This window comes from Monodelphis domestica, chromosome 8, assembly GCF_027887165.1.
Source record: "Monodelphis domestica isolate mMonDom1 chromosome 8, mMonDom1.pri, whole genome shotgun sequence".
NCBI classification, from domain to species: Eukaryota; Metazoa; Chordata; class Mammalia; order Didelphimorphia; family Didelphidae; genus Monodelphis; species Monodelphis domestica.
The window spans coordinates 73,171,159-73,183,419 of NC_077234.1; the positions used below are offsets into that span (position 1 = coordinate 73,171,159).

Below are 12,261 nucleotides of genomic sequence, written 5' to 3' on the forward strand. Positions count from 1 at the left end.
CCAGTCAAGGGCAGGGAGAAAAACCACTTAGTCATTTCTCAGCAGAAAAAGCATGTGTCTTGGCTTGACTAAGAAAGTTAGCCAGCTATACCCCACTCAGGAGGCCAGCCAAATGCCTCCTAAAAGAAGAAAAGTGGCATGTGGAGGAAAGGAGTGGAATAAGGACTCTGCCAGGGTTCAAGCAGGGCCTGTTAAATCCAATGACAGCTTCTGGCCTCTAGTTTCAGGGCCCCATTTCCCCCTCCAAGGCTCACCACACTCAGCTAGGAGACAGGGTTTGGATTTCAGTTGCTAGAACTGTGAGGATACAACTATATGGGGTGTCCCAAAAGTCTCAGTTCCATTTTAAACTTTAAGAACAAAAAACACATATGAAATATTTTGCAAACTTAAAGACTGGTATAAAAATCGGTTGTTATTATTGTTATTATCAATTCTATATTCTATATCTACTGTATCTACTTCCTCCTTATTGGAACATCCTGCTCCAGAATGAGAGCTATCCATACTTTCTTTAAGAGTCTCCTGGGAAAGAGACTCCCCAACATTTTAGTTATCCCTTGTCTATAATGGGTAGTTCTTCCTATGTTTGAAAAGCAGCCCATCTTGCTGACCTGCTCCCTTTTAAGTCTGTTCCCTCTAAATAATTTGTAGATTACTGTTAACCTTTTTCAAGTACTCTAAGATACATAATTTTCCTCATCAGCCTTCCCCATCCTCCCCTCATCCTGTTTGTTATACCCCCAGAGAGAAGTACAATGCAAAGAGATACAGGTAGAATTCCTGCAAATTTTTGTTCCCATTTTACAGGTGAGAAAAATGAGGCTGAAAATGGCTTTCCAAAGGTCACACAGTAGAAATATCTGGGCCTGGAACCCATGTTCCCTCTCTGCCTGGTGAACTTTCCAATGGATTGAGCAGCCTCTCTCATTATGACACTGGAAATGAAGAGCAGCTGCTCTCTGTCCTCGATAAAATAATCCTTCAGAAACTGGCAGACTATTAACTTCACCCCTCAGTTTTCTCTTCTCTAAACTAAATAATCCCAGAGCCTTGAAGTTTTCCTCACTGGGCCCATTTCCAAGCCTTTATCATTGATCCCTCTCCTCTGAAACCACTTTCAGGCACTGAACTTTCCTGGGCCCACAGCTGTTAAGATCCTTCCCTGGATGACAGAAGCACCAGCTGTCCTCAGTTTTTCTAGGACTATTCTGATTTGGGCACATGACTTCCCTGTCTCTCTGATGGAAACCTAAGTGAACCCATCTCTTGGTGCCTCCCTCCCCCTCCTAAAAGCTCCAAGGCCTAAGCCTGCCCCTACAGAGAGGTCATTTTCTCCTAGAGATTGGGGACATGGGAGCCAAGGCATGGGTTTCCCAACTGAGCCAAGAGCATAAAAATTCAGAATACCTAAAAGCAAAAGCTCCTGAAACAGACTCTAGGATTTTGTCATTCTAGATCTTACCTCCAACTTTGGAATCTCATCTCTTGGCTTTCACTTTGGGTCCCTTCATTATCTCTTTTGTTCACATTCATGCAGATTTTTTTTTTCTTACAAACCTTCCCAGACCCTTTCTGATGCACACCCAGTCAACCCCATGATCTTTCAATGCAATTCCATTTAGCAAGCATCTAAATCCACTGTCTAGTCTCTCCTGCTCACCCAGCCTCATTTGTTCCCATTGTTGCTTCTTCCTTGGTTCCTCAAAGTTCACAAGAGATAAAGCCGTCTATCTATCCACACATTAGACCTGTATACAAATCTACAAAACATACTCACCAACTGAACTTGAACTCAAGAGAATCTTAGAGATCATTTCATCCAGCAATTCTCAAAGTATGATCCAGGAACCCCTGAGGGTCTCCAAAACTATTAGGAATTTCAGGAGGTCAAAATTATTTTTCATAAAAATATTGAGGCATTTTAATTTCTAACATAGTAAATACCAAGAGGCGAAAACTGCAAAGTTAAAAACTCTGGAGGATCTTCAAGAAGTGAGGGTTAAGGGGTCCTGAGATGAAAAAGGCCTCATCCTGGAAGATCTTTCTGATCCTACACACACACACCTCCCATTGGTGAGTTCTTCCTGGAACTTCCCATTTGAGGAAGCACAGTGGTTAAGCATCCTTCCCCTTCATCGCTTTCCTGACTCTACTTATGAATCTCAAGACTTTACCACCAAATCCCAGCAAAGGTACCTCTTCCTACCCCACCTCTGCTTTTTAGTTCTTTTATCTATGTTGTCCTCCCCATTAGAATGTAAGCTCCTTAAGGGCCCGGGCTGTCATTATTTCTGATTTTATTTGTATTCTCAGAACTTAATAAAAGCCTAGCAATCAATCAAAACCATTTATCAAATGCCTACTTTGTTTTGGTTTTTGTTTTTGTTTTTTGAATCCATACTTTCCATCTAAGAATCAGTACTATGTATTGGTTCCAAGGCAGAAGAGTGGTAAGAACTAGATAAATGAGATTGGATGACTTGCCCAAGGACACACAGGTAGGAAGAATTTGAGACCAAATTTGAACCCAGATCTTCCTTGACTGTAGGCTTGGCTCTCAATCCATTCAGTCACCTGGCTGCTCCCTAACTGCCTACTTTGTGCTATGCATTAGGCTAAGTGCTGGGAATACAAAAAAGAGACAAAATATAGTCCCTACCCTCAAGGAGCTTACAATCTAATGGCACAGAGTAAACACTCAATACATAAATGTTGACCTTTTAACTTAAAATGCAAACTCTCTGGATGGAGTCATTTATATCAGAGAATGGAGACAATGCCATATCCTTGAAGGCTCTACCAGTGGAATACAGTCTCTAACAATGCATAAAAGGCAGGAATGCAATTTCTTACCTTCACCAAAGTGAAAAGGTTTTGAGTAAGAACCCTACAGAAGGACCCTATCTTTCATCCACAAAAGACCCCAGTGCATTTCTGAGAGGCTCTCCAGCCATGCCATAGGAATATTTCAACTCTGGAGAATATCAACCAAGCCATTTCAATTTATGTCAGTGGAGAAAATACACACATCAATGAAAACACAAGAAGTATCAAAATATGAATGAGATTTGTGTGATCTTCTAGGGAAGATAGGGAAAGGTTAGGGAGGCGTGGGTAGCCTAAGAATGGAGAGTGTCCATGAGGTAGGGAAAATAACAACAACAACAAAAAATGAGAAGAAAATAAATGTCACTTACTTTAAAACTCCCCCTAGGCCTGGTCTTTAGCTCAAGTCCATTCTAGTTGGTTCTACCATGATCTTTAACAGCAGCTGCAAAGTTGAAGGAGAATCCATACTGTATTTGAAAGAGATGGTAAAGAATTGAGACCGGAGAAGAAATCCTGAGAATTGAGATGACCGGGGAGATTTCCTGAAGAAGAGAGAAAATGAGAATGGAGACTTTAAGGAGTTGGGGGTCGATTTGGGGAAAGTGTAGATTCTGGTGAGAGAGTAAGGTTTGAAGAGAATAAATACTCACAAAAGTCAGGCAATCTGGAACACAAGGTCACTCCGGGGGAATAAGGAGATTTTAAAGATAGGAGAGAATCTGAGGGAGCAGAAAAGGCAGTGGAAGGGACACGTAGAACATAGAGTACAGAACTAGGTTCATGAAGATTTAAAGAGAAAAAAAAAACGAGAGAAAATGGGAAGTGGGTTGCTGAGATAGAGTCAGGTCTTAAGCAAAGAAATACAGTGCAAGGCATCTGGTTTTTACTGATAGCTATGGAATTGTGGTTTTCTGAGAGAAAATACAGAAAACTGGAATCTTTTCTCTCCCAATAGCCTTTACCCTGGCTCCTTCCAGAGCACTAGGCCTTCTACTCTCTAAGAGGAGAGACAGACAGACAGACAGAGACTGAGACAGAGAGACAGAGAGAAGAGAAAAAGCATTCCCTTCAGTCAGGTACAGGCTCAACTCATAAAAATCATCATTTGAACCAACATAAACTGTCAGAGCCAGGACTGTGTTGAAATATAAGTCAGAAGCTATTCTAGGCTTTGGGAACACCCTAAGGCCAGTGACAGCTCTGAAAACACCTGACAAGCTCCATTTGCGATAGATCACATTTTAATAAAGCTCCTATTTTTCTTTCCTGACTTTAGGGTTCAGGTTGGTGAAGAGTATTTCCTATCTGACACCAACCCAACACCTGTCTCTCTTGGAACCCATATGATCCAAGTAACCCAAAACCTGCCATTTTCAGTTCATCTCCTGGGGGACCCAGGCTTCTTTAGGCTCATTATACAATTCTTCATCAACTAATACCACTCCTTCAGGCAAATTGATCATTATAATATGGTTCTGCTAAGCCAAACCTATGCAGAATATGGACAGCCATGGAAACCCTATGTAGCTGCCAATCAAGGAGCCCGGAGGAACCAAGGACAAGCAATGATGCCAGAAAAATCAAAATGTACCAGTTATAGTAGAGACTTAACTAGTTTACTGGGTGGCAAGACTGTTATGGAGCATTGCTTTTATCTCATGGTTTGGGAAGGAATTGATCGGTTTCATTCTGAAGTGATGAACTGGTTGGCTCATGTTGTAGTAGATCAGAGCTATTATTTCTGATAGAACCTATAAAAGGAAATCTTCATTGTAGAACAAACCAGCCTTTCCCCCCACTGTCTCAATTTTTTATTAGCCAACTCTTGGGTGGTTAGGCTACTATCTCTTCAAGGCTTGGTCCTGAGACAATGAAACTTGGGGCAGCTAGAGAAATGACCCTGAGGCTGAAACTAGTCAGGCACTCCCCCTTTCTCTTTCTAGAAGACCAGATCTCTTCTTCAATGACCTAGCACCAATCAGAAAAATAGCCCTTCCTCTATCTAACAAGACTAGAGTTCAGAAATTCTTCAGCAACTCCATGTTATCTAGAAAATCTTTTTCTACTTACTACCCAGGAAATTAGGATTCAAGGATTCTCCTTTAGGACCAAATAGATGAAAACACCATGCACCTGTGAAGACTCTCTATACCCTAATTCAGCTTCCCCAAATGTGGGGGAACTGAGGTAGTTGTTGGGGGTGGGATAGAGGAAGGGTGCTATGCACATGCATCCCAGATCTAGTCTTAATTCTTCTGATATCTTAAGATTGTTCTAGAGTAGAAAAGGGCCATAAAGATACAAGTCTACAATGAAGACTCTCTATTATAGTCCCAGCATGAAGGGGCAGCTTGATCTCATAATAATGAACTAATTACAAATCAGCAAGAGGAAAACAAAATCCATATAAAGGCTTACAAGCTCATCCATTTGATTAGGGATCTCCTATACTACGTTATGAAATTAACTAACATTTTTAAATTCTCACATTCTTTAGTTTTGAATAGAGAACTTTTTTCTCTCCCAATGACTTTGATCATCTTTGGACAGTAGTCGTCATCTCTCAGTAACTGAGGATGACGATTGTCTTTGTGCATTTTCATCTATGGTGTATAGATGAGTGTGCACAAAGACACTTGTGAGTGAAGGAGATTTAAGTGGAAAAGTCAATGCACAGAGACAGTCCCACTCTCTTGGCATTGGAAGCCTGGGTCCAATGGCATGAAAAATTGTTACACGTGGAGACTTCCTCAGCTGCATTGGATGGCCGTGTTGTACTTTGTGCTCCAACATGCTCTAAGCACTCCACAGTGCTTTGCTGCATCGCCATCTCAGCCATTGAACCTTCTTATTGGTTTCTTCCATCTGTTCCGCCGAAGCAGTCTTCACATGCTGGGTGAGCAAAGCCCTGGTTCACCAGGGGGTCGACGACCCGATGGCTACCCTCACAAGGTTTGGCCGGCCTGTCGAAGCAGTTGCCTGGGGTGTGGCCGCTGCCACATGCTAACAGCTACTGGGAGCCACAAGTGAGAACTGGGTGTCAGGTGAGTGTCAGAGGCTGGAGAGCTGCCCTAGGAGGGCATGACAACCCCTTCATACCAGAGATACTACCCCTCCCTGAGCACCCCATACACCCCAATCTTTGGATACCTCTATCTTTGAAACCTCTATCTTTGGATAGAGAGGGGCATATAAATGCCACTTCTTCATTTCCACAGCTGAATAGGACCACATCTACAATAACAATAATGGACAAGGGTTCACAAAGTGCTTTATACATAGCCTCATAAACAAAGAAGGGGCTTCAAATCATAGTATAGTTGAACAGGAATTCTTGAGTCTTTTTTATATGTACCTGTCCTAAAAATAATGGGATTTTAAAATTTTGTATTTGAAGGAAAACTTAAATTTTAGTTAGAGATTAGTATAAATAAAGTTGTATATTTTTACATTCATCCAAATTCACTGGTCCCCTGAAATCTATGAAAACTATGAGAAAAAGTCATCAGCCAAAGTGAGCAACTGGACAGCTCAAAGCTTTCTAAATTGATAAGTTATTTAATATTCAGCATCTCTTCCCCTGGCAGCCTATAGGCTTATAACAGTATTCAAACATTCTTCACTTACCCACCTATACCACTCTTCCTAGTGCTACAAAAAGACCAAAATGAGAAGTGCAACCAAAGAACAACAAACAAAAACAACAAAAACAAAAACAGAAAAAACTTGGATACAATAAAAGCATGTATGGTGTCCACTTAGTGAGCCTGAAAGCCAGTATCCAGCTGTGTCCCCCGAAATTATTTAACTAGAGGCCAACGCTAATGAAACAAATTCTCTAGTGTGGGAGAAAAGCTAAAATATCTTTAAGTTCCAGACATCTATTTAACCTCTAGCAAAGGGGAAGAGGTCAAAAAACGAGCAATAAGGGAACTTAAGGAGGAAAAAAGACTAAAATTACCAAATATTTCAAGAGAATGAAAACTTAATTAAAAACCTTGAGCACAGGCAGATAAAGCAATAGGAAAGACACTAAAAACATAAGGGTATGTGTCCTCCAGATTATCTAAAAGAATCCAGATATCAATAAATGAATATTATTAGACAAAATGAGTCATCACCTGATGAAACAGAGAAAGAGCATGGAACCACAAAATAATGTTTCTGAATGGTTTGAAAGAGATATTAAAATTGTGGAAAAAAAAGAATTTATAGCCTGCACAGCAAAAATAAATCTCAGAATAGAAAAACTTGACTCTATGAAGGTACACCTCACCAAAGAAAAAAATTAGAGAACAACTAATTAGGAATACTATTACATAAAAGCAAAGACTAGTCTAGAAGAAGAGAAGTAAAAAGCAGTAATAGTAAAAGAAACAAACAAAACATACTGATATAGAATACAAGATACCTGGAGATAAGTTAAAGATTATGTCTTCCAGAAGCACAAAATAAATTTTAAAACCTGAAGACCATAATGCAAAAAATAATGCAATGTCTACAACTTCTAAACAGAGAAAACAAAGTACTACTATTCAAAGACAAGTTGTTGAAAAAAAGAGAGGAAGAACCCTATGCTGCAAATTCTGACACATAGTAGTTAAATTTAACATCTTCAGACAAATAAATTCTGAAAGTGACCAGGAGTCACTTTCTTTTTTTTTTTAAGTCTTTCTTTAAAAAAAAAAAAACCTTTATGTTTTATCTTAGAATTGATAACTAAATATCAGTTCCAAGGCAGAAGTATGGTAAGGGCTTGGCAACTGGGGTTAAGTGACTTGGCCCAGGTTGCACAGCTAAGAAGTGTAAGTTGAGATTTGAGCCCCATTTCTAGGCCTGGCTCCCTATCCACCAAACTACCTACCTGCCCTGAGAAAGACTTTCAAACACAAAGGTGCAAAGGAAAGAAAGTTTGAATAGCACAGGACTATCTTGAAGCCAACAGAAATTGCAGAAAGAAATGGGAAAATGTATTTATTCCAAAGAGTAAAAGAATTTAAGATACAACCAGGATGACATACCTAGTAACCTGAGCTTAACTATTAACAATTTTTTTTATTTAAACGATGAGGGCATCAAGGTGACAAAGAAGCCTGGCACATCATAGGTTAAATCTTATAACACATTGCTTATTGATGAATTCATTTTGGGAGCTGGGAGTAGGAGAAGAGCTCAATTACAGAATGGAGGATATGTAAAAGGAGAGGAAGGAAGAAGGAAATAGAGTTAATATGTTATACACTCTAATCAAGTTTGTTAAGCTTTGAGTTGACCAAGTGTCGAAAGATTAAGGTTCTAGTCACAGTTCTGCTATTCATGGTGTATCTGAGACTCTTTACAAACACTAAAGCATTTTAAATGATATTTTAATACCATTTAAACCCATCTCACAGCCTTTGTAAGATGACCAACCTAGAGCTGAAAGGGGCCTCAAAGAGTATTCAACCCCCTCATTTTATAATTGTTTTGTTGCCAAATAAGAGAATGTTTGAAAAAAATAGAAGCAGTCCATGTGTTATTATTCACAAATAATTTTATATGTATTTCCCCAGCTGGCTCTCCTAGTATCTTTGGAAGTAGATACATAAGTAGGATTACCTCCATTTTTTAGTTGAGAAAACCGAAGCCCAGACAAGTTGTCAGTGGTTACCCAGCTAGGATGGATCTCTGGTAGGATTCTAGGTCACATCTTTCTTCACTCCAAGTCCTGTGAAGTGCATTACACCAAGCAGCCCTTCCCTAGCTCATATTCATAAGATTGTCTCCTGTGCTAAAAAAAAAAAAAGAAATCATTCAGAAAAGAAATACCATATTGCCATTCAATCCCTTCTTCTAGAGTTGCCATTATCTACCTTAGTGGGATTTTACTAACCTCCATCCTCTCTCCTGTCAATTTTTTTGGCTCTACTCTCAGTGGAAATGCCACCTCTCTGCTGGAGACTGGGTGAGTACCTCAAGAACTTGGCTTAGGCCTCCACTCCCTGTCAGCAGGTCCATGTCCTCCACTGTGCTTCATTGCTTCAGAGAGTGACTCATAGGCAGCAGTGGCAGAATTTCACCATGCATACTGCTTGCGTTACAAAGACAGAGAGAGAGAGAGAGAGAGAGAGAGAGAGAGAGAGAGAGAGAGAGAGAGAGAGAGAGAGAAAAGGCTTATGGGTCTCTGCAAAGCCTTAAATTTTTAATTTCCATAAGGCCTCCTCCCTTCTCCTCTCCTAGGACTTTCAGGCCTAGACTTTCCTTCAGCATCCCAGGCCTCCCTTGTTATTGTTTATGCAAGTGGCATCCAAGGGGCCTATGGAGGTTGAGGAAAGATGGCGCCCTTGAGATTCAGACTTGGTGTAACCCCAGAGATTATGCTTTCCAAATAAATAAGCAACCCCATAAGGAAAGTTTCCAGATGAACAATAGAAAATGGACAATAGAAAAGTTAGGCAAGTTGCCCATGCTCACTTATCAAGGACAGAATTTGAACCCATGCCTTCCTGAATACAATTCCCATATTCCCATACCCTGTACTATCTGTCTTGTTTTGGGACCCATAGAGTACTTAGCACATGCCTTAGTAGGTAGGGCCTCAATGGCAGGCACTCAAAAAATATTCAGCGAAGCAGACTCAGATTTTCCACCTCAACTGAAGGCTGAATCAGATAAAGAAGTTCTCTCAAGAGGGAGTGATGTTAGGAATGAGGCATTTCCTCTATCAAGAATGCTAGGCTTTGGAAGAGGTTCCTCTTCCAGCCAAGGGTTTCAGGTGGCTACTCTGAGACCTGATGCTTCTTTGTCCTGTGCTATTTGTAGCAACATATATAACCCTTTGAAGGTCCAGAAAAATACCAAAAAATTTTCAAGGGAAAACTCACTTTCCAAGGATTGAAAATTAATGGAGAAGAGGAGAAAGAGAATGGAGAATTTTCCCAAATTTTTCCCGCTGTGGCCTTCACATCTCTAAGTATACCAACCATATTCTTTTATGAGAAAATCCTGTTACAGCAAAATATATTTTTCTATTCCAGAGCTAGCAAAATTATTTTAGATCTAGAAAGGAAGCTAGGAATTTTCCCAAAGTGTTCCTGCTTTTACAAATGTTAAGATTCTAGACATTTTTACACCATTAGATGGGGAGAGGGGAAGCTATGGTTGTTTTTGTTGTTGTAATGATGATATCTAGACTCAAGTCATTTATCTTACTATTTTTTAATATATTTAAAGTTCAAATATGGAAATAGGCATAAAGTGATAACATTTGTATAACCCGGTGGAATTGCTAGTTGGCTCGATGGGGGAGAGGGAAGAAGAGAGGGGAAGAAAATGAATGATGGAAACATGGGAAAATATTTTTTGATTTTAAAATTCATTTAAAAAATAATAATAAATAAATATTAAAAGTTCAATGTACTATGTATAATGTATTGAGGCACCTAAGTATGTAGTAGAGAGAGTGGAAGACCTAAAATTAGGAAGACTTGAGTTCAAATCTGTCCTCAAATACTAGATGTATAACCCTGGACCAGGCATTTAACCTCAATCTGCTTCTGTTTTATCACCTTTAAAATGGAGAAAATAATATCATCTATTTCCTATGATTATTGTGAGGATATATGATATATTTGTAAAGCATTTTGCAAGCCTTAATGTGCTATATAAATGTTGGCTATCATTATATAATATTCCACAAGTTGATGAAAAGATTGATGATAGTTATTTTAGAAAAATCATTTTTCTTATTTTCTTTCAGATAGAGATAGTCCTAGAACAAGTCATTATCCTATTATTATTTTCCATAATTCATATTCTGCTAATTACTTCACAATTGAATAAGATGATAAGATGAAGGAAGCCTTTGCCTTCTTGTTTGGTCATTTCAATCATGCTCTGACTCTTCGTGACCTCTTTTGGTATTTTCTTGGCAAAAATACTAGAGTGGTTTACCATTTCCTTCCCCAATTCATTTTGCAGATGAGGAAACTGAGGTAAACAGGGCTAGATGACTTGCGCAGGGTCACACAGTTAGTGTCTAACACCAGATTTAAATTTGAGTTGAGTCTTTCTGATTCCAAACCCAGTACTCTATCCACTATGCCACCTAGCAGCCCTAGGTTTGTTTTCTTTATCTTGATACAGATGACCTGAACCTATGATGGGAGCTAGTAATAGAATTAAAGGTATCATAATCCTGGTGTAAGAGTTAAACTAAAGAGTTCAACAAAGTGACAGGAGAGCAGTTTAAAGGAAACGTTGTTTAATTAGAGAAGTACAGATAGATAAAAAAGAGGAAAGAGAGATTATTCATTTTATACCCAATAAATATACCTAAAATTCCTAATTGTGGAAAAGGCATGCCAGAATATCCATTTACCACAACCAGAATTAGTTCCACACAGATTATCTATTTCTAATACATAATACTACCTAAAATTTCCTAAAACTATCTCTAACTGTCATCTCAGGACAAGTTCTTCTGCCTGTCACACCAGGCCTAATCTACTCTATCTATAAATGATTCACTAATTACCTAACTTCCTAAAATAATAGATAGCCACCACTTACTCACTCACTCCTTCAATCTGTTTTCTATAGCAACCCAACTGTCAGTAGCCAACTGTCAGCAGATCCTTGCCTCAGAGACAGACCTCCTGCTCTCTAGAGATCCCAGAGGCAAAAGTTCCTCAACTGTCTGTGGCTGCTTCCTTTTCTCCTCATTGACCAACTGTCCCCCCTAACTTCCTGTCAGAGAGCCAGCTACTTCCTCTTTTCAGTCCTTGTCTCCCTGGTAATGGAAGCTTCAGCTCTGGCTCCCTGACTCCTGTCAGTTCTGATCTACTTTAGAAACCCTGCTCTCTAGTGTCAGAAAGAGACAGAGGGAGAGATTAAGAAAATCCCTTTAACACTAGTGCTATTCATGGCCATCTTGATTCTTTTTATGTCAAAAGCTTTCCTCTGAACTTCTCTTGACATTACTCCTTCTATGTGAATAATACTTTTAGGAAGATTATATTGTTTTATGTTTTTTATACTCATTTCCTTCTCAAGTGCTACTTATGATAGGATTAGTTTAAGATTATTTCAGTTGAGCAAGAGGTCCCTTAGAAAATTTAGAGCATCTTGACATCACATGGTGGAAAGGGTTAAGAATGGCCCCAATTTTATGTGAGCTGGGCTATTTCCTTTTGAGAACAGGGAGGCCTTACACATGATCAAGATTAGTTCAAATTCCTTGATGCCTGAGGAAAAAAGGGCCTAACCTATGGGGAAACTGGTATTAGTAGAATCTCTACTGCCCTCGAGGAATCCAGACCTGACCTAGCTTAGCCAATGGCTGTCATTACTGCAGGGTGGTGGACAGAAGCTAATGTATACCTATCACTCTCTTTTAAACCTTGGGAATTATGTCCTTTTTATCCTTTGTTAGTAGTAAACATCATTTTT

The 12,261-nt window shown here is 39.4% G+C and overlaps 1 long non-coding RNA gene across 1 annotated transcript in view; it reads right to left on the reverse strand.

Moving 5' to 3' along the window:
• LOC107649879 (uncharacterized) overlaps positions 1 to 11,560 on the reverse strand; it is a 109,226-nt gene extending 97,666 nt beyond the window's left edge. Inside the window, exons 1-4 of the long non-coding RNA XR_008914114.1 lie at positions 11,383 to 11,560; positions 8,705 to 8,899; positions 8,431 to 8,602; positions 3,201 to 3,374 (exon numbers count right to left, since the gene is read on the reverse strand). This is a non-coding gene — a long non-coding RNA (uncharacterized LOC107649879). The remainder of the gene's footprint in view (positions 1 to 3,200; positions 3,375 to 8,430; positions 8,603 to 8,704; positions 8,900 to 11,382) is intronic.
• Between the last annotated feature and the right edge of the window lie 701 nt (positions 11,561 to 12,261).